This window comes from Lepisosteus platostomus, chromosome 23 (assembly GCF_059453375.1).
Source record: "Lepisosteus platostomus isolate fLepPlt1 chromosome 23, fLepPlt1.hap1, whole genome shotgun sequence".
Taxonomy (NCBI): domain Eukaryota; kingdom Metazoa; phylum Chordata; class Actinopteri; order Semionotiformes; family Lepisosteidae; genus Lepisosteus; species Lepisosteus platostomus.
Genome location: NC_142633.1, coordinates 16,908,856 through 16,936,081, shown reverse-complemented (window position 1 = coordinate 16,936,081; position 27,226 = coordinate 16,908,856). Strand labels below are relative to the sequence as shown.

The window sequence follows — 27,226 nt, the reverse complement described above, 5'->3', positions numbered from 1 at the left end:
TTCCAATGAGTACAAAAAACCAAAAACCACTCAGTGTATTTTCAGCTTCAACAAAAGAGTGCAGCAGTGACTCTCCACAGAGGCCAATTCCAGAACCTAGTTAAACGAGTCCAAAGCACAACCTTAGTTACTGCAAAACCTGACCTATTCTGGTCACAGAGGGTCGGTACTTCTGCTGGTTTCCTAGGTCTCTGTGAGGAAGCATCCCAGGTCTGGGAGAAGCTGTTGACTCGGCCTAGTTAAGCGAGTAACCAGCAGGTTTAGCTCATGAAGAGCCGAGCAGGTATGAACGTGCAGACACACCAGCCCCTGATGGTCTGGACTGCTGGACATTCCTGGGATCGACAGTGGCTCCTTCTATGGGTTTGACTGAAGAATTGGTTAACAGGAGCACCTTGAAATTGAAATTATTAGTGGACTACACAGCAATGCAACACTTTTGAATGAGTCCTCCCAGAACACAACACCAGGGTTATACAAGATGGTAGAAAGAGGAAACAGGAATGCAGGGGCTTTGAATTTAACCCTAGTTAGGCATTCTGCGATGAATACCCCATTGGTAGAGTATTCATTCGCTTAGTACAGTGGAAAATCATCACAGTGATTGACACTGCATTTCTGTGTCCAGAACTAGGACAGCGCTCTGTGTTTGTGCAGCACAGAATGGTACACACAGCACCACGTGTTGAAACAGCAGACTTCCAGGAGCCCTTACCTGACACTGGCGCAGCTCACCTGTGCGGCGGTACTCTTTTAAAGCCCGCTTGGATCAGCCTGAACAATCCAATCTCTTTAAAAGACCCAGAACAGGCAGCGAGGAACACAAGTGCCCCGGGCAGTGGCGGAGGTGGGGGAATTAATTACTCTTTAATTGCAATTAGTGACGCTTGTGGTTAACCCATCCCGTCTGTGCACTGGGCCAGTTCACAAGACGCTGGCTTAGCAGTTAGTGCAGTACACAATGAACAGAAAGAGCGTCAGGATAAAACACACGCCGGTTCTACAAACCGAAGACACGCACGGATAACAGGAGACTCACATCCTGCATCTCCCGTGAGCTGCGGCTTCCTCATTCAGCATATATCTGAGCTCCAGTCAACAAAGCTTCTTTTCTAGTCACACCCATTAAGTAGGACGAAAGTACCTGCTTATCTTCCCCCTAACTACTCCAACCGCAGGATTTCGCTCTCTTCTGGAAGGGGTTAAATTCACTGTAGAAAGAAGAAATCCCTGATCTCCCGGCTCCTATTGATTTTTTTTTTCCTGTGTGATGTGAAACCAGCAATCAGCTTTGCGGTTTGAAATTGCCCTGAAACCGGAGCCGAGACGTCAATGAGCCGCCGACACGTTTCAATTAGCGAGCCGCCCTGGCCGCTCTGTCCCCCGGGGGCACTGCAGCTCGGCGGGGCCGGTCACGCCCTGCAGCCGCCTCCACACTCCAGAGGGGTGGAGGGGTTAGCGGGGTGTGTGTGTGTGCGTGTGTGTGTGTGCGTGTGGGGGGTGGGGGGGGGGTGACTGGATTAAAGAAACTCCACTCCTTTATATTTCCGTATCTCTCTTTCTCTATCTGCAATGAAAAAAGTTGCACAATTTGCGCGCAAAGAGGGACAAACAGCCATCGTCCCGGGGTTAAAAAACAACCAGATGACATCGGAGCAGGAGTTCTCACCGATCCCCTCTGTATTGCAAGCAGCCGGTTTTGATCGCTCTGCTCTGGGTGTTGCGGTTATGTTTCGGTGTCCCACGCCCCCAGCACTTCGGAAGCACTCGGGGGCCGGCGCGTCGGAGACGGGCTCGATGTCCGCGGGGAAAGGGCAGGAAGGACCTCGGCACAGCCGCGCCGCGGGGGCGACCACGGCCTCACGAGAGACGCGCGCGCGCAGGCGTGGAGGGGGACGGAAGACCGCGAGGAAGGCCACAGACGCCAGGGAGGCAAGTGACCCTAGGATCTCACCCAGCTGGGATATCGGCATCAGCAACATGGCTGGGCAGCTTGTTCCCCACTCCCACAACTCATCGTGTAAAGAAATGTCTCTTGTTCTTGATTTGAAACGTATGCCCACACAAGTTTCCTCTTCGGCCCTCTGGTTTGTGCTTCAGACCTTGTTGAAACGTTACATTCTTCCTCACCTATGAAATAACTAGGTGGATAATTCACAAATTACACTTCCTACAAACCTACATCTATTTGTATACTGTTCAGGGCGGTGCTCAGTCCTACTCTGCCATGTGTTGCTTCATCTTGAGCTTTTAATTAAGCAATGCAATTAGTTGTTCAATTAAATGCAACAATTCCAGTCTACTCACTTAGTGTATATTAATAATGAATTAAACAACTGGTTGTGTTAAGTAATTTACCAGACTGTGACCCTTGAAAGGCCAAATTATGCAGCAGTGATATTATACATACTGTACAAACAATACACCAACCATCGTTTCCTGAACAGAGGGGACTATAATGCGATGTTACACCAAGCATTTTCTACACTGAAAGTCACTGGCTAAGACAGCCGAGAAGGTTGCTTTCAGGACCGACAGTGAAACAAAGAGGGCGTTCACCTAGGATTGAAAACGGGAGGCACTTCCTCACACAGAGAGACCTGGGGGTCCTGAGCCCCCCAGCCAGGCTGCCGAAGCCGATCCCCCGAGGTCCTCCGAGAAACAGCTGGGCGAGATTCTTGGATCAATTAGCGACCAGCCTCCAAAGCAAGCGAGATGGGACGAGCCGCCCCCTCCCCGCCCGCAACCTTTGCGACGCCCCTATGTTCCTAACCGCCTCTGACATGGGAGGGATGAATGAATGCAAACGCAGTGTCGCGCGATGTGCCTGCTCCTTTAAGCCAGCGCCTCACGGTTGAGCGGCTTGGCTGGTGCCTGTCGGAGCGAGGCCCACTGGCCTCCTGGCCTCGGCTCAAGGCGGACCTGGACGGGGGGCTGAAGTGGAGGCGGAGGGAGGGAGGGGGGGGGGGGTGCCCCCGGGGGGAATCGGGAGCCCAGGGACCAGTCACACTGCTCCGCTCCTGCAGCCCTTGCCGCCGCCACTCAGCCGGAACGCCGAGCGCCGAGCGCTCAGGGAGACGGCCCGTCCTGTCAGCATCACGAAGGGAAAGAGTCTTCTTCGGGCTGGGTGGCGGAGACGGAGAAATGAACGAACTGTAAAAATCAGAGCCATGAAAAGTCTGAGCCGTTTCCGAGAGACTGGAGTTTGAAGGCCTGACAGCACATTCCCTGCATTATGCAATATTCTTAAAACTGTGCTGGAAATGAAACAAATAAAAAGCAAAAGAGACAAATACACAAGACTCGTGTCCCCTCCCTACCTACCTACCACCCGGCACAGAAAGCACTACCTACAGCAGCCTGTTGAGGGAGGAGGTGAAACCGCACGAGCGCAGTCACGGAGTACCTGCACGAAGGGAATGTGGAAAGTCTTCTCCTTTTAAAACCAAGGTACTTCACTTGAAGTCAACCACTGTCCTACAGTACAAATATGACGCCACCTCTGAAGTCTGCCAAGCAAAATATGCAGAAAGGAGCAGGTTTTCCATGCTATGTTGGGCGTCACTGACTCGCTGCGTGGAAAAGGGTCCTATTAGGTCTTCTGCACTGAATGACCGCTCCTATTTCTTCTGTCTGGTTTTTCCCTCCCCAGGCAGGAACAATTAATTAACCCCCCCCCCTTAGGAAACTCTGCTTCGCCTCTTGCAGGCCTACATTTAAAACGTGGACGACAGTGAATCACTCCAGACAAGGCGCAGGAGTTCAAAGAGTAAGCTCGGTAGCAGCACATGCCTTTGTTCCACCTCTGGGGCCTGGTGGCAGGCGTTCGTGCTGTAGCCAACAACAGAATAACCACTTCTGGACAGGTAAACAATCACGGAAGAGTGCAGGTGTAACCCCGAAATCACTGTCGCATGATGGTGCACTAGGGAAAACACACAACAACCGAGACCTGTCCTCCAACACAACCCCGCCTTAAAGAAACTTCTTCCATTCCTACTCACACCCCATTCATATCGCGGGTACCTGTACCCTAAGAGTTATGTCCCGTACCACCACAGCTCCACAGCAGGAGAGAGCTCTGCGATTCCAGAGGGTAACCTCATCTAACCGCCTCACAAATACAATAAACCACCTACATTAAAACATGGCAACTGGGCTGAATCATCACAGGGGCGCGTTGCATTGTCTTGTCCATTATGTCATCTTACGCACCATGAATATTAAGATCATCATATACCCACTGGCCACATGCATCAGTATTACCAGGGATAATATGATGTTATTGCTAAATATAAAGGGTCTAACGAAGGTTCAACTGCAGTTCAGGAGACCTTATGCCTTTTATGGATTGCAATAGGATGGAGGCTCGCTTCTTCAGCGCCACGAGCTGGAGAGAAGGGCACAGCTCATTACCAATCAGCAGTGTCATAATCCAAATTCATCACCGTCAGCGGTCATCAGAGCACTCAGTTGCGCAAGCATACAAGGTCTTCGTCATTCCTCCCTCTCGCTTTGAGACGGTAAGCCTGTTCAAACAAAGGGCCCTACTTCCGCACGTACATACATCAGCCTTTTCTTTATTCACCCATGTTCGAAAAATCGAGACACGCAAAAATATATTTTCATGTAGGGAAAAAAAGAAAGTATGCTAAAACATGTCCCAAAACCTTTTCTGTCTCTTTGTGTTACAATCAGCTGTAACTGGCAGGCAGTCCTCCCAAAAATAAAGAGAGCTGTGGGCTGGGGACGTGTGTGGATGAGAGGGGAGGGGGAGCAACTGCATCCTTAAGGTCAGCTGTTTCCCTGACCCTGAGCCGCCTTGCTCCGCGCTGACAGTTTTCATCAACAACAGCAGACTGCACACTGTGGAGGAGGCGAGGGAGGGAGAGGGAGAGGGACGGAGGGGGAGTTGATTGGGGAGTGGAGAGAGACGGCCCCTGGCCTAGCAGCTCTCCCCCCCCTTCCTCGCCGCCGCCGCCGCCGCCGCCCCCCCCCGACAGCTCCGCGGCACGCAGACGCAGCGCGACTCCCCCACTGACAGATCGATAGCGCTCCTGCCTGTCATCCGGCTGGCGCTGGGGGAAAATCTGCGCTTCCTGGAAAAAAAAAACAATATCCAGAGGACGGCCTCAGCAGAGGCAGACTGTGGAAGGAGCTGGAGCCGTGCACTCGGCCGTCGTGTGCGTTCCACTCGCCCAAAGGTGCTCAAATGGCCCAGTGTGAGTCTGTGTGTGTGTGTGTGCGCACAAGGTAGGCGTTAACGGTAAGCCTCTGCAAAACACACTTCAACAACCTTTATTTTTTTGGTTTGGGACTCATATATATATATACACAAAACTAAGGAAAACATCTTATTTTCAACCAGCAACAAAACTTTTTTTTTTCTCTTGGCCACCTGCCACAAAAAGGGAGATGCAGAATTTGCAGGTGAAGCAGTATGTCAGTATCTTTTTACTGCAAGGTCTCTGTTGTACCACAGGAGCGCGGATTAGAAGACGCCAGCGTTTTCATTGATGTTTCATTGGCTCACTGCTTTCAGAATAAACAGCTCACTCAAAAATTAAGCACTGCACTAATTTATTTTCCCCCCCTCCTGGGGGACTGTAAGATCTGGTAAATCCAGAGTTTCGTTCAGAAAGAGTGGAGCAACTAAAGTTTTGGAACCATGGCTACAGTCTGCACCACCACAAATCCCCACCCCAGTCTCAGGGGATGCAATGTCTCACTGTTACTGGTCTCGTGCTGCACTCACATGTCTGATGCACTCAACGGTTTTTTGGGAAATTTTAAATGACTAAAAAGTGGTTCGCCAGAAAAAAAACCCTACAGATTCATGTAAGAAAACACTCTGTGTACCTTCTGTGCTCCAGTGACAACACCCCAGTGTGGGAGTTCGGCTTGTGGCTCGCACTGGTAACACACAAGGCTTGAGTGTTCATTCAGCCCCAGCTGGACAGTAGTCAAGGTGCACATTGGACCTGCTTGTTGACTGGGCCACTTCCAAAGTGCTCCCCTCTACAGCTGAATTTTCTTAAAGTGACCGAAAACACTTAAAAACGCAAACCTAGCAGCAGATAGAAATATTGGGGAGATCGAGAAGTTAAAGTTACCTCTTCAAGAAAAAAAAACACATCGGGGATTTTCGTTCGGCAATCCAAAAAGTGGAGCAATTGTTGCACTGAAGTGAAAAGCTTTGAAAGTCTGTGCTTGTCAGAATGCAGAGCTGCACTCTCCCCAGACTCAGTGCCTATTGTTTTAATTAACACATTTAGACAACGTTACTGAATACTTCTAGACACGGAAATGTGGAGCTCATTTGTTCTTGCGTGTAATGAGTGCAAGCACAAGCTTTCAGCACCGCTTCAACATCGAAGAAGCTAAGCGGTGAACACCTGACGGTTTTATCTTTTAAAACAAATCTGCACTGAAGAAGGCAGAGCACAGTCGGTCAATTAAATAACTGATGAGCAAAGCAAACCTCCTTCTCCCTCTCCTCTGAGTGCATCTCCACTCTCCCATTCTCAACGTCTGTCAACACTCTGCGCCGCGCAGCCATTCCCAGCGTCAGAAACGACAAGAAGGAAAATAGCTGGCACCCAGGGGACCCACACGGAGGAGCACGCAGCTAAACTGGGAGGCACGCAAAGGTCACGCTGGGGTCACGAAGCGCTGGAGCAGAACTGAGCCGCACTGATCTGCCAGTTGGAAGGCACACACTGAAATCCGATTAATACTGGATCAAAAAAAAAAAAACGATCGGGAAAAATCAGTAAAAACACAGTACCCTGTTCCCTCACACAGCCATTGAAGGGTTACAACCTTCAGTGAACATCTTCAGAAATATTTAAAAACAACACCGCAGCGTTGCAGTTAGTTTATATTAAATTCCTCAGGGTATGGAATTTACCATCTTCCCAATAGTGTGGGGTGGCTTCTGTCATTTCCTCACAACAAAGGCCCGTGGGAAGGAATCTGGGTGGATTCCAGGACCCCAGATGTCCGGCCGCCGTGGCGACACTGCGGGTTCTGGGGTTCTGGGATACGAGCAGTCAGGTGACAGGAAATGGAAGCTCATGCACTTCGCCTCCGGGCCACCGCTGTGCCTTTGCAGGAAATGGCTGCGCAGGGGGTCTGGGAATATACCTTGGACAGCAGACAGCGAGGAGGCGGAGGGGCACGAGGGGAGGAGGGGTCATAGCTGAGGCCTGGACATGACCCCGACAGGGAACAGATGTTTGGGACCCCTGCATGTTTCCTTGCTTGTATTTACTGAATGTGGAGGACATGTGCACTTCTCAGACTCCTACAGACAAGTTAAAAGCAAAATGCAAAACAAGCCCCAAGTATCCAGCACTGAAGCAAGTGAAGGCAACACAGCAAGACAGAGTCCGCAGCTAAATTTGTACAGAGGGCAGTGAGAGTACACTCAGGAAGGGAAGAGTTCAGGACCTGGAAAGTCCATCTGCAGCTGGACCGGACTGTTAAAATCTCTTTTCACATCACAGGCTCTGTGATCACGGCCCTACACGCTTTCTCTATCGAGCAAGCAGAGCACAGATGACTAGGCAACAGGTAAAAATGCTCCCACAAGTATATCTGTGCTGCAGTCGGAGAAGCTCTTCAGAAGCTCCTGTAAAGAAGACCTGTGCAGCAGTATGAAAGCCCAGCATACCGAACCAGTAATTTTGCGATTTCTGAATGTGGTGTTTGCTAAGGTGCTGTACTTGTGAAACTGGTGGACAGCCCACAGTTAGAAGTGACTTTCAAACGGCCCGAGCTGGTCACTGTATACTGCAGCATATAAAAGAGCACAGCAGCGCTAGTCATTACTTTATTTTATACACCCTTTTACCCAACATAACAGAGGCTAGAAAATTAACTGTGCTTGAACTGCTGCTGCTTCAGAGTTTTCAGCAACACGCCTCATCAGAAAATCCAAATTCACAGCGGTTTAAAAACAGCAAGGCCGGGCCCAGCACCTGAACTGAGATGCTCCGGGTGAAACACTATTCTACTCAAACACTTGACAACATAGCCCCTTGCATCAAAACCAAAAGGCACAACATGGGACTTCATGGTCAACTAGGGCAAACCTCATAGTCGGCTTCTGCGAGGACAGTGCCATCTTCTACAAAGAAGCACACGGGCAGAGAGAAAAATACATGGAATTTTTTCCCATGATGATGCGGTCTGCCGCAGGGAAAGAGGAAACATCCATGCCTCCGATGAGCTGCTCCGACTCTGTTTCGACAGCGCTCAGCCCCCGTTCCAGGTCCTGGTGGGACCTCCCCTGGGCTCTCTGCGAGAAGGTCCCGTCTCAGTATCTCTTCTCTCTGAACAGGCAGGGACGACTCTCCCAAAACACAATCAGGATGTTATCCAAACAGATGTTTAGTCTGAGCACCAGACCACAGAGTCTTGTTTTTATTGGAGGTCTGACTCGCACGCTTTTCCAAAACCGTAGGCCCCCTGACAAATGTGTAGGCTGTTTCCATTACATACTGCTGCAATACTCATGGCACGGGCCGGGCCAGGCCAGGCCGGGCAGGACAGGACAGGAACCGTGCAGGAACCACAGCAAATCAAACCGACAGGACTGCAGCTGCAGTGCACACGCAAAACAGCGCAGAGGGCTGGGAATCACCCTCCATCGTTATCTGAGTGAAACCTAAAACACTTTAAAAAACGAGAACCGAGGAAAAGCAAGGCACTATTTTTCTTAGAACTTCTGACACCATCACACTACAGTACGGGGCTGCTTCTGCCAGACACTGTGTACTATCAAGCTCTAATTTAGGTAAGATCCCTGGATTAGTACAACACGGTTTTGAAGTCAGTCAGCGCAAGGCAAACAAGAAACAAGGCACTGCTCTCCCACAGTAAGTTGAGAGATATGTGCTAAATCTGGGTCCCGCTACAAAACACCTTTCATTTCCTTTCCTGCAGGGGCGTTCACAATGCTGTTTGTAAACCTACATCTAATCAAAGCCTTTCCAGTAAAGTATCTGCACATGTTTTCACCTTCGTAATACATATAAATTCAACAACCACAGAGAAACACATCATAAATTGTTAATATGCTACTTGCAATGAGAGATAACCACTTCTATGATTAAAACTCCATCCAAAAGGCCTTAAAAGCACTCCAAATTATGCTTCTGTGCATTGTCAACTTATCCCGGCAGACCTGTCCTCTGGTGATTTAAGAGTACTGCATACCTTGCGGTGCTCAATTAGTATTTGGTAGCCGCCAGAGAGCACGCGTGAGGCGGTACATGTGCAGATTCTGCTCAGGGAAGTACAAAACGGCAGCAAAGCGTGCTTTTCCTTGCGGGGCGATGATCCTAGCCTGGCTCCCTCCGGCACTGGCCCGCCGCCCCCGAGCCGAGGCAGAGGGGAAGCCGGCAGGCAGGGCTGGCACGGCCGAGCACCTGTGTACGGAGGGGCACGCCCCTGCGAACAGGAGCTCCCACGCTGCCCTGCTTCCGATGGCGTGCCGACAGCACAGGCACGCCTGCAGGTGTGTGGGCATTCCTCAGCGCGTCAGCCCGTGGGAGTTGGGTTTGTTTGTTTGTTTGTTTTCGCCAGGCACCGAGTCGCCTCTCTCGGCAGGCGCTATTATACTCTCCTCGCAGCAGAAACGACACAAAAGAAAACGCCGCCAAACAAACCTAGCAGGTGGGGGTCTAAGATTCCTTTTTTTTTTGTTCTTCTTCTCTTCTTCACAGCCAGTGAGAACAGACCGATCTTGAAAAGCGATACTCCAGAAAGCCCAAAACAAAACGGCCAAAAAAATAAATCACTGAGCCTGATAATTGTGGCTGGCACCAACTGTTGTAAATTTGCACAGTTAGGAAACACATCCAAAGTGAACCAAGGACACTAATAACCCCAGCTATCGGCAGGCATGCCAGGGATGGAAGGAATGCAGCACAAACCAATCCTATTTGGCAGGTAGATGAACTGCCAATCATCAGGTGATTAAAGAGACTCCAAAGAAAAAAAGGCACTTAATCACTTTCCATAAGGGTAATAATTATAATTGAAATTAATTCACTGCCAGAGCAAACAACTGTAATTCCTGCTGACTAAACCTGTGCCGGCTCATAAAAATAAAAAACGGACTAGACGGGTGCAGAAAAATCACACAATCATACCAGCAGTCTTTCCCAGAACTGCTAGAGTATCTTATCGACTGACTGATTGACTTAAACATTGACCTACCTGTTTATCTCCATCCATCTAACTTGAGTCAGCATAAGTGTTACAGCGGTGAGCATAGCTGTTCAACTCCAGGCCAACGTTACACTACAAATCATCTCACTTTACGGGGATGTGTATTTAAAACCGAGAACGGGAGGCACTTCTTTACGCAAAGGGCGGTGGGAGTGTGGAACAAGCTGCTCGGCCACATTGTTGAAGCCCATGGCCCTGGCTTCTTTCAAGAGGGGGCCGGATGAGGTGCTTGGATCAATTGGCTATTAAAGAAAACAAGCGAGCTGGATGCATCGCCCCCTCCCCCTCGTCTGTCATCGCCCTGATGGTCTTTATCCATCTACCTGGGTCTCCACCTCCCTGCCTGCCTCATTTCTACCCACCTGCACAGGCATCATGCACCAAGAGGAACGACCCCCGCGGCTGTCACCTCGACCAGATGATGGCCCGACTGACACCAACCACCGGGGGGGGGGGGTCGGCTGCCAGGCGCCGGTTGTCCTTGGCGGCGGTGACCCCTCTAATTTAAGAGTCCCTCCCTGTGCTGGGGGGCAAATGTGCAGAGCGTGAGTGTCAATTACTCCCCCTCGCAGACTAGGCTTGACTGGCTGGCTGGCACAGTTCAGTCCTCCATAATTATTCTCCCCCCCCCCCCAACCCTTCAAACCACCCTCAGGACTGACAGCCCTCTTCCCCTCATTAGTGCAGCATTTCTCCCCAGCTCCCTCCCTGCCCCTGTTGCGGTGCACTTGTCTGTATGGATCAGCTGTAATACCTGCACAGTCCATCAGCTTAACGCTAACTGTTCATAATCCTCTTAGCCAGCAATTCCCTACCTGTGCCGGATCATCTTCTGTTTTTTTTTTTTTTTTGACCTCCAAAGCTCAAGACTCTGAATTTAGACACCAGCGCTGTTATCTGCAGCTTTCTTTCTACTGCAAGACCCCCGGCTCACACTGGCTCTCGTCTTCCCCCGGACATCTTGCGGCGCCACGCTTTGCAACACGGATCACAGGAGTCAATGTACATAAAACAACAACTTGCAGATATACTTCCACCCGCTGGCTAAAATACAGGCAACCACGAGTCAAAAGCATCTCTCTCTCAGAGGGCATGGCTGTCCCGAGAAACAGAGGGAGGGCTGCTGTCATCACCTCACACAGCTCGCTCCGTCCACTCGACAGCAGCTGGATAATACCACACACGGCTGCAGCGCGTCTCGGCTTGGACTTCAAAGTGCTCCGGCTTCCCACATGGGATGGGACTGAGCTGCAGGCTGGAGCAGTGCCCACCCAGGCTGTGGTCAAACGCGGAGGCCCGACGGGTCTCCTGGTGGACGGCGTGTCCTCAACACTTTGGCCAGTGAGCGTGCCGTGGAAGTCAGGCCCCCATCAGCAGTTCAAGTTTGGAAGAGGGGTACTCTTGCCTCTCTTCTCACGTGAAGATAAAGGAGGAGGGGGCACCCTGTTCTCCACCTTGAAGCATCCCAGCTCAAACCGCCTGAGCCAACGAGCCCCTTAGATACAACCGTAGATACAACAAACATACTACCAAAAGGAGCATTGCTGAGGTACACCCAGTCCTCCACAATCCTGGGGGATACATTCCTGAACCGTCCGCAGAACAGCACGGATACTGGGAAAAAGCTCTCTTACAATATATATATAACAAGAGGATACCTAATATACTGTACTGTACCGTGCATATCTAGACAAAAAAACACCCAATAACAGAAGTCCATAACAGAAAACAAATACAGCACTGCACAGATTTCTGTCATGAAAATGAATATAACATGATTGAACACAGCACACGCACCTTTACAGTTACCGAAGGCAGTGCTCATTAAGAAGATGTGATGAAGTAACACAGAGGAAAGCATGCCAGAGTGAATTCTGAATTGAGCCCCGGAGGAGGTCTGAGAAGTTTTGGGGCCCGTGAGAGCGCCCTAGAAGTGTTGAGAAAGCCTCCCAGGTCACACGTGGAAAGGCTAAAGAAAAGGAAAAAGTAGGCTAAAGTAGGAAAAACGAAGAGGAAGGGGTGTATAGTGCACTGACATGCAAGCAACAGTATGTCATGACCATACTGAGAATACAATAGTAGCACTGGAGGAGCAACTGAGGTCTGTTAATCATCTATCTGACACCTGGGGCAGGTCCACAGAGCTCCTTAAATATGTGCAACAGTCCTGAATTCAATTTTTCCTGAAACAAGTAACACTCCAAGATCAGTAGAAAACTAAAGGAAAAACCCAACTTCACAGATTGTGTTTTGCCGTTGACAACTGCTGGGCTCAGCCCTGGATATTTCTAATAGAAGAGATTTTCATCCCACCCCACTATCCAGCGCAGTCTAGATGCACGGTAAAATAACGATGCCTGCAAAGAGGAGGCCAGAGTCCGAGCCAAAAGCCCGATATCTCTGCCAAGGTGCAATGCAAAAAAAACGCTTACACATTCAAGAAGCATGCACATAAAAAAATAAAAAAGCTGTCAAAAAAGCAACCAAACAGCATGCAGCAGGTTTCCACTGTTTCCATTAACATATTCCTGCATGCGTTCAAATGCCAACAGGACTCCACACGACGCAGCCCCTTAACGAGCTGTCTGCTGACAAATGAAATAATGGCGTGGCATTTATTAATTAATTAATTTCTTTCTTTCTTTTTCTGACCACCATGTGCCGCAGGAGAAGCACAGACGGGTTGTTTTATTTAATTAAAAAACTTACTCCCGTTATCCTGTGCGCGCTGACCCTCAGTTTGTTTATAGCCATTGCCTAGCAGGAAACCTCATAGTGCTGAAGGCTCTTGGCCTACAATGGGAAGGCTGTGGGTCGAAAAGGACTCCACTTATGCTATTTAGTAATATCACACTTTAAGAATATATGATGAAGTCTTGTGTTTTTCTGTTATCGCGGCAAAGATTTGTTTTACATTTCTACCACGACGTCTCCGCAAATTGATCCGACAAAAATCATAGACATAAACGTAGCACACGTGCAGAAACAGTCATTATCAACATATATCATATAAAAAAAACTGCCTAAAATGCAGATATGTACACATAAATATACATGCGTGTGTGTTTATAGTCTTAATCTTACACAGCGCTAACGTTGCTTCTCAGCAGGAGGTTGCAGGTTGTTTAGGTGTTGGGCTGATTTCCAAAGGATCATCTCTGCAAGTTAACTACCTCGAGTGAAACAGGAAGACTTCCCACCCTCATTTCTTCATTAAAACATTCTGTTTAAATAGCTACATTGTGATGGCAACTTCCTCTTAAGAAACCCCAGGCTTCAATGTACCCTCAACTTCCAAAGACATTTAATTTAAAAGCATTTAACCACAATGCTTTTTTTTTTTTTTACAAGAAGATGAATAAACAAAATGTGAAACAGAACAAAACAGGAAACTACTGTTACTAGTAAATACAGACAGGAGGGCACATACAAAAACAAAGATTCATTTCAAGACGACAAAATCATGCACAGCACAATCACTGCTTCTATTAATAACCTGAACTTCCAAATTCCATCTGCAGCGGAGAGTTTTAGGGCTATCAACGGCTTTTCTCCTCTCTCCTTTTTTTTTTTGCAAATCCATATTTTATGACTCAACTGTGCAGCTGCATTGCCCAATTATCACCAGATAGGGCAGAAGAACCCCTGAAGCACCAGGAGAGAAATTTCGGAGGAGGAATGATAGCCGACTGGGTTCCAAACCCCCCGGGACACAGCCTGACCTAACGAGGTGCAGAAGAATGGGAGTTTAAAAAAAAAAATGCATATAACAGAGTCCCACACCGCACACAGGGAGGGCTGCTGTGTAATCAGTCAGGGAGAGGTCAATCGCACAGCTCTTCATCTATCCCTGATCGGCTGTGCTAATCTAATTGCGGACACCCATCGCTGCCACCATGGGGTCTGTGGCGCTGACGTGTGATGGACAGCTCACCACCTTTATCTCGCACGCACCACGCACTGCACTCCCCCACCAGCACCTTATCGATTTTCCTTCTTTTTTTTTACCTTCTACCACAATATCTGACTGTCTCTTTTGCACACCACCAACCCGCAAAGCTCGTTGTTCGGGCGTTTTTTTTACAATCAGGCATGCACATATAAAACCAACGTCCCAGATTTCTTGGACTCAGACCAGGAGAGCTTGTTCTTCAACCACACAGGGTCCACAAGGAAAAGCAGTACCACCGAAATCTGTAGGGCTGCCTCATTTATTTCCACAGCTCAAGACCTCAACACCCACCCCCAGGTATAAGTATCAGACACTGGGGTGGTTTGTGTCTGTTCGGTTTCATGCTTGGTGATATGCCTCTCTTTGATTTAACTTGATCTTTTTTTATCATTTTTTATTTAAAGAGATCTGCACGTGTGTTTGGGTGGATGAAAAGAATCATTTTAATATATTCTAAATAACTGGAATGGAACAGTGGTTCTACAGACACCTTTGCTCTGAAAGGTGACTCTGAGGTCACGTTAGTCGAGATTTGAAACTAAAATCAATCGCATGGGATAGCCAGCACACGCGCTTCGCAGAACAGGCAGCCCCATTGATCTTGGGGGTTCCATTAGTGCAATGACAATATTGACAGCCAGCAGACTGCACAGCCCATAGTTGCAACTAGTGCGTGCATTAATTTCAATGTTAGCGACGGATCTCTCCCCAGAATGAAAGAAATGGTGACTTGCTATGGGAGAAATGAAAGCAACTGAATCCTTCACTGAACGGCACGGGCTCCCACCACTGCAGAGAATAAGAAAAAAATAAGGAAGAAACAGAAAAAAAGAAGTCTTTAATCTCAGCCTCGGTTTTCAACAGGCCCAATCTCTAGTGCTGCGTCCGTTTCCTCTTTTCAGAAACTTCAAAACAGAACTTACTTCAAGTATGAAAATAAAGTGATTTATTTGAAAAAGCTGTGAAAGACAAGGCTTTTATGCCAGCTAAAAACACCTTCCTTGGCGCAAATTTGGGGACGACAGCTACACTGCAAGCCAGCACTGCCTCTGTAACAGAAGCGTCTGCTCCTCCATACTCTGTGGTTATTTCTGCACATTCTCGGCTCATCAGTCAATCAGCAGAGCACTGCTCACTAGCGCTTCCCTTCTTACTTTCTTTGCAGTGCCTCTCTCCAGGTCCCAGAGCCTCTTCCCAAACCCCGTCTGTTTCCTGAGACCGCGGGAGCGCTCAGCCGAGGCCAGCAGCCCTGTGAGCTGCAGCTGATGCCCGAGCTGCTGTGAGGAGAGCGGGATCATGTGGATTGTGTTTCGGCACTGATAGCGCGTAGGGCTGGGGCCAGGTGGGACTCCATTCCCTGCTCCGTCTGCATCCCGACACTGAGCCTGGCCGGGCCATGCCCCTATCTTTCAGCATGGCTCCTTTATCTTTTCAGAACAGGAGGTCTGGACACATCTACGGGCAAGACAGAAAAGCAGACAGCTGTTTGCGCAGTACGGGGTATTAAAAAGTTCACCTGGCCTACCTGAATGACTGTACTGTGAAAGCTGTTGCCACGCGAAGCATAGAGTTTGCACAAGTGGGACTATGTGGAACGTGTTCCCAAGCTCACAGAGATGTTATCAGCCTCTGTCAGGTGTCCATGATGTCCGTTGGAGTGTGCTGCCCACAGTCCGATTTGCACGCGAGACCTTCCGATGCACAACCTAGTGGCACGCACACCACGCGCTGCTCAAGATGTTACTGCTGCACACAGTGGACCAGCTCGTGTCATTCTGTGGGGGGGCTCCTAATATTTTGGTGGAGAAGCGGAAAAGCCAGATGTTCCTGTGACTCCTCCGCAGAGCTCCCTGTTTGCTACGCCCTAGCCTGGCCTACCACAGCACCACCCCTGCCCCTGTGCCTTCGCGGCCCGCCTGGCCTCCTGACGGCACCTGAGCAGGGCAGGGAACCGGGAACGGGAACAAACTCCCCCATCAGAAGCCCTGCGACGCTCCGCGGAGGAGACAGTCTGCACGGAGGCCCTCAGAGCAAGACAGAGAGGCGGGACAGAATCCGCCTTCGCGACCGACTGCTTTTTTTGTTTTGTCCGCCTGAAAGCAATCACAGGTGCCGTCCTGTATTCCGCGCCCAATCAATTCATCTGGTTATAAAAGAGTATAAAAGACGCGGCGCTGTAATGCTCTGCAGGAAAAAGGAAGCAGCGGCAATCTGGTGCACTAATGTGGAAGAAATCTGAAAGACGCCAAGGATGTTACCGCTGCCATTAGCTCTCAAGCCAGACAAACGTCTTGACGACCTTCAAGTGTGGCTTTAACGACGGCCTGCAACTTTTTTTTCCCCCCGCGAGCCGTATCCCAGCAAGGCTGGTTTTACGAGAAGAGGTCGTTGCACCATGTCCCCAACGAGGAGCTTCAGTGGGGACACGGGGTGGGTGGGGAGGTGGTGGATTTTCGAAAGGTGTTTTACTCCGGAGAAAAAATGTGTGTTACTTTTTCTGAACGTCACTGGAGAAATGCAAGAGCTGAGCGGTCCAAATCTAGCACAGCGCACAACATTCGCTCATCCAAGCGTTAACAGAAACCAAGGCTCTTCCCAGAAGCAGGGGGAGACAGTTCGGAGACGCCAATTAACCCAGCCAGCATGTGTCTGGCGCCCCAGCCCAGAATCACATGCAGGACGCAAGAGCTGTGATGCAGCATAGCTAAATACCATGCATAAAGCATAAAGCATAAAGCATAAAGCATGAAAACAAAAAATGTTATTGACCTTTCTTATTTGGCATCAAATTTAATTTGTGGGATGCGTATACGGATGTCTTTGCACTGACAATGACTGACATCCCCCACATGTTAGTGCAGGATTGGCCCGTGTCCCCCGGGTGGACCGGAGTCATCAGGAACACGAAAGGCCCCCTGTGCAGCACCGACACCTGAGACCCGCTGGACCGCCTGCGAGCTTGAGGTGACATCCCCTCCCATCAGCTGAGAACCTCCGAGTCCGAGCTCGGAAATCGAAATCCCGTTCCCCACCCCACCCCATCCCATCCCCAGCCCCGCCAAAACTACTTTCATGTGACACCGGGAGGAATGGAGGACAAATCGTGGGGCGCAGCTAGAAACACAAGAGAAAGATCTGCAGGCCCCGCCGGTGGCTGGACTGGAGAGAGCTCTCCCTCCGTTTAAAGGAGAGGATAAACGAGACAGCCTATGAGGGGGCAGCGCGTGTCAGCTGGGGAGCTGCAGCCTGGGCAGAGCTGGCTGCTCCTGGGGGTGCAGGGGAGGGCGAGGGGTGCCCGAGGGCGAAGAGGCAAGTGCATCACAAGGCTACTGGACTTCGCAAGCCCTGCCGCAGCGAGAGTGCAACGCCTCTGCCAGGGCTGGTGCCCACGCTGCCCTCCCCCAGCTCCCAACTCCAGGCGCAACAGAGAGTCCCCCCACAGAGAGAGAGAGGGAAGGAGAAAGAGAAAACAGCACTGTTCTTATCCCCTCCTCCTGCTCTCTCTGTTGTTCCTCATTACAGAAATTCCCCTTTCTGTGCCTGCATCTACCTGGGCGAAGCGCGGAATGGAAACAGACACATGCGGCCGCGGCCAACAGCAGCAGCAGCAGCAGCAGTAAAAACAGCTTTAAAAAAAATGAACAACCACCAAATCCGCCTCCCGCTCTTCACTTAAACCTGCAAGGAGCACAATCCACCTGATGTGGCTGCAAATTAAAACGATAAATAATTTAGAAAGCACGTCAGGCGCAGCGTTGCCCATCGGAGGTCTGCCGGAGCGCGGCGCGTGTGTGTGAGCGCGCTCTCTCGCTCACCCGCCCCCCCAGCGGTGGTTACCAAGGCAACGGGCCCGCAGCGCTCTCGCTCTCCGTCGGAGCGATCGCAGAGGCCATTCTCAGCCTCCCGCCGGGCGATCAATCACCAGCGAAACAAGAGATCTCTTTGATAATTCTCTCTCTTTGAAAAAAAAATAAAATTTCCTTTGACGAGCATGTTCCGTTGTGAGAATCCCCACCACCCCGCCCCCCCCCCCCCCCACTGACATCTGGTTGCATTTATGACCATGACGCATTTCCTGCTCAGTCTGCTGTGGGACGGCTCCTGCTCACACTCATGATTCAAAAGCAAAGAAAGAAAAACAAATGATGAAAAGTTCATCAACCCAGCAAAGTAACCTCATGCCATTACCGTGTTTCACTATCACACCTTGCAACTTATACAGGCATGAAACCGTTTCCATTGGAAGAGGAATGGTGGTGAGACTTAAAACGGTGATGGACTTGGAGCAGAAGAGGGATTTATTCATTCTGAATCCGTGCTGGAATGTGGACAGTAGTCCATACACTGTATGTGGTTCCACTAGTACACTCTAATAACTTGAAAATGATAGCAAGAACACACCTGTGTGGAGAGACAGGGGGAGATCTTATTGAGCTCCGGGGCAACACAAGGAGGGCAAATAAGAAAAGCCTGTTAGATCAGCGCTTGTTCCTTGTGTGCACTGACCTTATCGCTTGTCAAATGAAGAGCCAACAGCCGCGGCTGGCCCCACACTCAGAAGGAACGCTATATGATATTCGATAGTCTTTCTTCAGCCGGTCCGCAATGCTGACCACCTGACGTGAGTGCGCTGACTCACTACTTTAAAGGTTTCCCAGGTTAGATCCCTTATAAAAGAGGAAAACCCATCCCTTCGTACCCCAGATAAAAAGGGGACCAGGCCGGAAACAGCTGTCCAAAAGAGACTGAAAATCAGACGTCCGCAGGTGAATCATAAAAATTATATTCTGTATTCTGACAAATTTGTTCTTGCAAAAAAAAGCCTTAAAGCTGACTGCAGGTATCTTGAACCCGGGAAACCAGGGGTTCATGTACAGTATAAGCCTAACAAACCACAGACATCCCCCCCCCCCTCCACAACACCACCCCACATGTGAAAAACAGCCCCTTTCCCTCTCGTTTATCAGCCTCTCACTTTCCCAGCTGCAGCACTCAAGCACAAGGGTCCGCAGAGGAACCCAAAGGGCACAGCCGGTCGGCGGCCAAAGCTGTGCGACACGCAGAAACCCCGAGCGGCATCTGGTCGGCGCCCTGGGTACAGCAGGGCCCGAAAGCAGCGCCCTCCTACGGATCTGAAACACAGCTGTGCGCCGAGGGGTGAGGATGCCTCCGGTGCTCCCCCCACACTCAAGGGAAACCCTGTAAAACTGGGGGGCGAGAGCCCCCGCAGCGGGCAGGGCTCTGCCCCAGACCGCGCAGCTGCGCGGAGGAGAGGCGCAGCGGCCGAGTGGAAACAAGCGTCGGCTCGGTGCCGTGTGAGGTTATGCCTCAGAGGCGCAGGCGTGTAGGAGTGAGCAGGGAAGCCTGTGATTCTGCCTGCCTACACGGCCGCCTCCTTCTCAGCACACCGAGAATCAAAAGGCCTGATCTGAACAACTCTGCAGAGGGACAAGCTTGGCAAGACGGCAGCCCCTCGCCGGCGCCGTGTGCCGAGAGAGTCCGGCAGCTGCCATTACCAAACGTCCGCTCCCCACTTTCAAGCGCTGCTGCCCGTTTCTTTGACGTACCCCTTCAGAGCACATGACGCACGCCTCTGCGTCCACGGCTCCGGTCTTTCCGTGACCACTGCATTCTCCGGCAAAAAAAAGCAGGTTGTGAAATTTCACAGCCGAGGTCGGGACCTGAGTAAGTGTCACAAACCGATACGAGGTCTGGTCTGTGAACAGCTTAATTCTGGAACGTCTGCCAGGCAGTCTGGCCTGTCGCCACCCGACCTCGGTACCTCTCAAACCTTGATCCAGACCTAAATCCTTACCCGTGACCCCACTGTCTTCTGCCCTCAGGTCCCTGTTTCCTTCATTAACTCCATAATTGGCCTGTTGACCCGTCCTTACATTAATGAGGCTGGGGGCAGCGTGAGCACACCTGAACTCAGGATGGGGAAGTCATGGGTTCGAGTCCCCGCTCTTGAACCTCGAGCGAGTGACTTTACCCCAGGGTCCAGTTCACCGAGCTGTGTGAATGGAGACCAGTTTCTGGTGGGAGCAATCACTGTGAACTACTGGCCTCCCATCCGTGGGGAACTCACATGCTACCTCTCTGCCCACAAACCAGGATAAACTCTGGGCCGTTCTGGCTCACCTACCTGTAATAATCAGACCTTTTTGATCCTCTTCCATGCTCCTAGACAGTCTCAGGTTACCATTTAACCGATGTCATCAGCTGTTAGAAGTTCTAACTTTAATTATGGGATAATCGGGTATTTAAGAGTGAAAACAGAGTGAAAAAAAAGGATTTATGGTTCCAACAAGCATCAGGTCTGGGAAATCCTGGCCTTACTTTAACCATAATTCACACAGTCATGTAAATGCCCTGCTGGAGGCTGTAAGTGGAAATTCCTCTGTGTTGTTTGGTGAAGCGGTGTGCACAGACGCCTGTAGATATGTCCCCATATCATTTCCTGACATAATACGATTTTTTTTTTAATGAATGACTTAGAAAAGTCAATCTGAATGTCACATGAGGATCTTTTTAAAACTAAGACCAGTTATTTGGGTTTATGAACACAGGTGTTCATACTTGGATTTTCTTAAACCTGAACATTACCACCTAATTTCATCTCTCCCCTCCTGCTGTGCAGGTTGTTGCAATACAAATGTTTTAAAGAGTCTGAATGGAGCACAGGGAAGGGAGTCAAAGACAAAGCTGGGAAGGAACAATTCGACCCTTCTTATTATGTACATTGTAAAATCAAAGCACTTCTCTTTTAAGAAACAAGTTTCTAAACACATAAACGGTGTTAGTGATGCCCTTTGCATAGATACGTGCTGAAGTGAGAGATACTGCCCAGAGTCACTGTCGTAAGAATTCAAATGATTCCCCATGAAGTGTGATGTCGCACGAGGATGAGGTAATAATATGAAATGTAATGATACAGATTTCACTGGGTTTCCCCAGAATTGATCTGCTCTTTCATGTGTCATTTTCTCCACCTTCGTTTCAAAGTAATTCATGTATCACGACGTGTTACTGGAAGAAGAAGGAGAGCAGAATTGGGTTTTAGGCCTTCAAATGATCTGGTTTTGGCCTCCAATGAGGCAGAAAGCAGACAAATGACAACAAATTAAAATTTAAGGAGGGGGTATTGATCTGAACGGATGTCACGAAAAGGGCACAGCTATCTAAACATCAACATACACGGAGCCACACAGCCATGAATCACCAACCCCCCCCCCGCTGCCCAACCCCATCCCCCAGTGCGACTGGGGGGGGGGGCTGAGCAGCCACACAGAAGCACAGAGGAAGGAAACACATTTTTATTTACAGCAGAGTTCGATCTGGGAATGAAAAATATCTCCCAAACCGCTCGGTGCCACGGGTGTCAGAGCCGAGCACGACACCGCCGGGATGATGGAGCGACTTGCCTCACTGCGAGGCGTGGTGTTTAATAGGACAGAAACGCAGTGGTGCTGCTCCGGGCTCCTGTCCGCTCCTCTGCCTCCCTCTCCGCTCGTCCCTCTCTCTCTCTCTCTCACACACACACACACACACGCTGGGAGGAAGTGCCACAGCTAACCCCCCTCCAGCACTGTTCACATCCTCCAGGCGCCCTGAGGTCCTAACCTGTCAATATCTAATAGCGCCGCTCCGCTGCTCGGGGGTTAACCCTTTCCTGCTCTGTGCGGAGGGCACCGGTCTTCTCAGGTTTAATCGCAGGCGCCTCGCCAGGCCGGACAAGCACCCACTGAGACAGCAGCTGTCCGGCAGGAGCGCTGCTGGCGTCTCTCCGCGACCAAACAGCACAGCCGGGGGGGGGGGGGGACTCGGCTCGAACCCAAGCACGGAACGGCACAAGCGACGCTCGATGGGAAATGAGAGCGCCATGCGGAAAACACACCCGAAATAAATTGGGATTTTTTAAATTTTATTTTTCAACCTCATCGTTCTGGCAGCTCCACAGATCCCTTCCTGCACCACACGGCCTTTTGAATTTCTGTTTCAATCTAAGCAACAGGCCTCATTTTTCCACCGTGGGCAAGCTGTAGGCAAACTGCCCATTCAATTAATTAACTGTGGAGTGGGAAGATTGCCCACACTGGAAAAGAAGGACCAGTAACTAAAGGCTTAATGTTTGCCTTCTCACTGGTTAAGTCACTGCAGTTTTTGTTTTACTTTGGCTAAGTCTGTAACCCTTTCATTCTATGAATGCGACACTGCAACCTACTCAGATCCTATTCAGGACTTTTATAGGTCTGTTTTTCGTCATCCCCTAACCCTGGTGGTGCCTTTTCACTTCCTACAGTCGCGCATTCTTCCCTGGGAAGGACCTTCTCCAGAACACTTCGTGATTCCTGCCGTTGTCTCCTACGTCTGGGCATTGAGTGGCTGTATCCATTGAGCTCTACTGCTGCTTTACCTCACTGGCTAGAAATCACGTTAATCTTGACTCATTAAAGCAGCAAGTCAGCCCGAGGGAAGTCACTCGGAGCTCAGGTGGAGAATGAACTCCGGATTCACTCCAGGACTGGGGCTGCTGAACTCTGTCCTGACGTAGGTACACGCGCAGACGTCTGTTTTTCTTCTCAGCCAGACGACTGCTCGGCTGTGATTTGTTCGGGCTGTTTTACCCACGTGTTCTTACACCCTTAAGACAACCCAAACAAATCACAGCCGAGCCATCGTCATGGTGAAACAATCTGAGAAAAAAAGAGGAGGAAAGGGATCCTTCCAAAGCCCCCAGCTACACAGGGCTGCTGCCCAGTCTGTCAGCTCTTTCGTCCTTATTTCTTTCCTTCGGTCTTGAGCGAGTCCCAAAAACTGCAATGTCTTTAAATATGTAGAATTCAAGCGGCATCATCTTTTTTTTTCTAATTTCTTGTACTGTCACTTCCTCTCTTGGCATGTAAACGTATCTGCACACATGCATACCGACAATAGTTTTATTCCCGGGGCTGTACTGTGAATGCATTCGGAATAAAGACAGGTGGGGGATCTGAGTGATGTCAGTGAAACAGGGAAGGAGGAGGCTGTTCATGAAGTTAAGGCGTCTTTGTCCTTCTGTTATTCTGGTTTTCACACTTTTTTCAGCAGTGCTGGAAGGGAGACTGAAAGCGACCCTGAGAATCGACACTGACCAGCAGTGCCTGCAGAGCTGCATACAAACCAATTAACCAAGCTCACCTGGGGCCAATCCATTCAAAAACAAACAGGGACATACATTTCAGGGATGTGATCGCTGAACAGCACCTAGCAGCGTCTTGCCAGCTAAGGGCATGGACAAAAAGCTTCCCACTGGAACTTCGCTACGTACAGCAGAAGAATTACCAAGATCGCCGTGCTTTCCAACAGATTACAGTGCGCACACACACTGAGCCAAGCAAACAGAAAAAAAAACAAGACAACAGACTTGCTCCTACCTGTCTTGCCTGAAGACCTACTGGCACGGAGCAGAGCCTGGTTTCCTTCAAACCAGATTCGCAACACAATACTAAATGAGCGCCCTCAAAGAGAAAGAGAACCGGGCACAACAAAGACTTGGTCCTGATCTGAGGTCAGACCCTGAAAGACAGATCGATCAACTTAAAAGAGCCCACAGCACAGCGGGAGAAAAGACAGCGGGCTAATGTACCTTAAAGCTCAAGGCCGTCATCTCAGGACGGCTTTCAATCCAAGCAAGACTACGGGTGGGCAGGGGCCTAGAGGAAGACTCCGGGCCCTAGGGGCTGGTCGGGAATGGTACGAAGGGAAAGCAAGCCTTGTGCAGTAAGTAGGTGTTTTTCTGTGCCTGCACTTTATTGTGGAGGGTAAGGCAGCCACTGCAAGTATCGGCACGAAAGTCCAGATCTCGTTACCTCAAGCAAGCAAAGCGTAAACCATTCTAACCCCCCCCCCCCCACACACACACACTCCCTGTTCACTTGCACAACGGCTCACTGCAGGCTTAATTTAAGGTATCTGGATGCACTTCCAATTTAGAGTACAAAGCTGCCGGTGTGATTTTCTCACCGGTGCTGTGGTCCTGTGCGCTGCTATACTGTCTGCCTGCTGGAGAACGTATCCCACACAATATCCCCGGGCTGGAGTCTGCGGTGCGAGGACCAGCACTGTTCCCACTGAAAAGCACGGCGCCCACAGCCGTCCCACACTCTTCCCACTCTGGGAAAAACTCTGGGCCCGGCAATCTTGTCAGGGCAGGCTGCGGAGAACAGCACGCTAACTCCAGAACACTCTTCACCCCTTTGCACTGCACTCTGTCACAGGTAATTTTACAAACGAGAGCAGGCCTTTCAGCCCCTCTAGACCTTATGGCAGTTAGCAGCTGATCCATCCCAAGATCTCATCCAGCCGTATCCTGAAAGAAGTCAGGATACAGGCTCCTGCAAACTCGGCTGGGTGGCTTGTTCCAAAGTGAGTGCCTCTGAGCACTCACACAGACGTCTTTGAATCAGGCTCACAGCCAAGTGCAGTGTCTGACTTTTCACAATATATTTCTCCTTTAGACAGACAGCACAACCACAAAACAAAAGCACAGCACCACTCCTTACAGGGCTTAAGGTCAACAGGCTGTTGCAAATGACGGCGCTGTACAACCACCTTTGGTCCTTTCCTTGGCCTAACACCCACCTGAAGTTTCTACATGTCTCTTTGCAAACAAAGTCAGATATATAAAAAAGGAAATATACAAAATCTAATCTGCAGGCAGGGGGTAGCTTTAAGGCAAACTGTATTCAGTTTCAGAGGAGCACACAGTTCAGCTCTGACAGCTCCTAGTAAGAGAACAGGAGCCTGGACCGACACAAGCCGGAGCTGATCAGAAAAGGCTCGGGGCGCTCTTTCTGCACCGGTGCAGCAGGAGGAGAGCCCAGCTGGACAGGGGGGGACAGTGGGCGCCGCAACAGTCAAATGTCATTACAGCACAAACAGACAAACACAACAAAACGTGGCTTTAGGTGAATGTGATACCTAATACATGTTATAGGCAAAAGGCTTGATTTAGATCATTTGCTTTTTAAACAGCTGCAAACTCCACAAAGTGGTACATCATAAAAGACCCCTGCAAATACGCCGTTTCTAAATCACCACATTTTAGATCAGATTGACATAAAATGCATAGTTTCACTCAGTAGATATTCACAGCTCTTACCCTTAAATTACAAGCATGTAGTAATGTGAAAAAACAAAACAGCTTTGCAGAACGGCACTGATACAGAAACAGGGAACCGACCAAAATTACTTTGGGGTTTCCTTTGTCAACAGCTCTTATCAACTAAAATGAAATTACTGAAAATCAACAAGTAGTAGGAGAGCAGAAGCTCCAGTGATCCGCATGCCTCACACACAATTACTTGCAGAGAGGGCAGAAGCAGGACAGAAGAAGGGTTTTTTTTAGGAACTGAGTGCAAAACAAAGAGCGTGCACAGAGAAAGAGAGGGAAGTCATTTTTTTTGCAGCGCAAACGGATGCTCCTGCCCTACATCTGGACCACCATGGAGTTAAATGAGGAAAAACGCGGCTAACGAGCACGGCGAGGTCGTATTGATCCCAATCAGGGAGCAGCACCACAAGCACCACCCAGCTGTGGGACCGCGTATCACTACAGCAACAGACAGCATGACAGTAATTACACAGCACTCACAGACACAGACATGTACCAGATAGACAGGATACTGATTAGTAGACAGAATGACAAGCAGACAGATGGATAGACTACGAAATAAAGGCTCAGACTCTTTAATAACTTAGTGCATCTTTTAGCTTGGTACCATTGGTGGCAAATTTTCTTTCATTAAACAATTATGAAGAACTGCTAAGATTATTGTCCCTTTGTTATTGTGCGCACAGGTCCCTCCTGCTAATTGCCAAATGATTAATTAGATTCTTCTTCTAATGTTTTATTTTTAGAATTTTTCCATTCTCACCACCCAGGCATTAATTTGCTTCTGTTTTCTTCACTGTTAACAACAGTGTTTAACCCTCCATGTCCTAGCATGTTGATCATGGAAACTGGTTGAGCCCTGACAATTCAGACAGAAAAACAGCGTTAATCTAGATGCATTTAGTTTAAGTAGCACTTTTTCCTTAATAACAAATGTTTTAAAACTTGAAGGTTGGACTGCCAAGTGGCTGAACCAGCAAAGGTGCTCACTCAGAGAACAGGCCGAGCCCTATTGTCCAGGCACTGATGGTTCAGGTCAGAGCCCCAATTCTAAGGCACAACAGGTTGAGACTGGGATGGCTTTAAATGCCCGGGTTCCCCCTCAGCTTTCAGCCCAACAGAGAATCCCGGGACATGCCAACTAAGAGAACGGGAGGCACTTCTTTACCAAAGGGTGGTGTGAGCCTGGAACAAGCTTCCCAGCTATGCGGTTGAAGCTGATACCCTAACATCTTTCAGGAACGAGCTGGATGTGACCCTTGGATCTATTCAAAAACTACCAAAAGGGCCAGGTGAGCCTCTTCTGATTCATAACCTATCTTGTGTTTCTATAGTCTAAGAGCCTGCAGTGATGCCGGAAGGGACGCGCTCCAATTCTGCAGTTGGCAGTAACTCTCAATGCACAGCACTGTGGCGCACACAGCTTGCCAGCACCCTGCTCACAGGAGAGTGAGCTGCCCTGCAGGGCAGGTGTGTCAGTGTAGAGCTACCTTGTGGACACTCCTTCACCCCACGGAGCACAGGAGGTGCAGCTGTTAGGCTGCTTTACCAGGTATATAAAAAACTGTCAGAAAGAATGTGATGCCCAGAAGACAAGAGGCAGCTCCAAGACAAAGAACCAAAATACTCCCATAGGATCTCACTAAATATTCACAGGGCACGTCCTGCTGTGGACAGGTTTAACGCAATGCCATCTGAGTCTCCAAGGAGAATTGTGAAACTGGCGAGGGGAACACTCGAATATTCAACTCTCTGGGTTACAAATTCCATCCTTAAAGGGGAGGGATTTTCAGCCTCTGATTCAAAGAGCAAAGTGAAAGAGAGAGCAAGCCCATTTCACCAGAGACTTCGATCCTCATCTTCCTGCAGTGGATTAGCAA

The 27,226-nt window shown here is 49.7% G+C and overlaps 1 protein-coding gene across 2 annotated transcripts in view; it reads right to left on the bottom strand.

The window, feature by feature from the left end:
* Window positions 1-27,226, bottom strand: part of samd11 (sterile alpha motif domain containing 11) — a 121,752-nt gene that overhangs the window by 89,310 nt on the left and 5,216 nt on the right. The window contains exon 1 of one of the 2 annotated variants that reach the window (XM_088617197.1): window positions 18,029-18,122. The exons of the other annotated variant lie outside the window; for it this stretch is intronic. The gene's annotated coding sequence lies outside the window, so the exon portion shown is untranslated. Of the gene's footprint in view, window positions 1-18,028; window positions 18,123-27,226 lie in introns of those variants that run through there. 2 annotated transcript variants of the gene reach the window in all.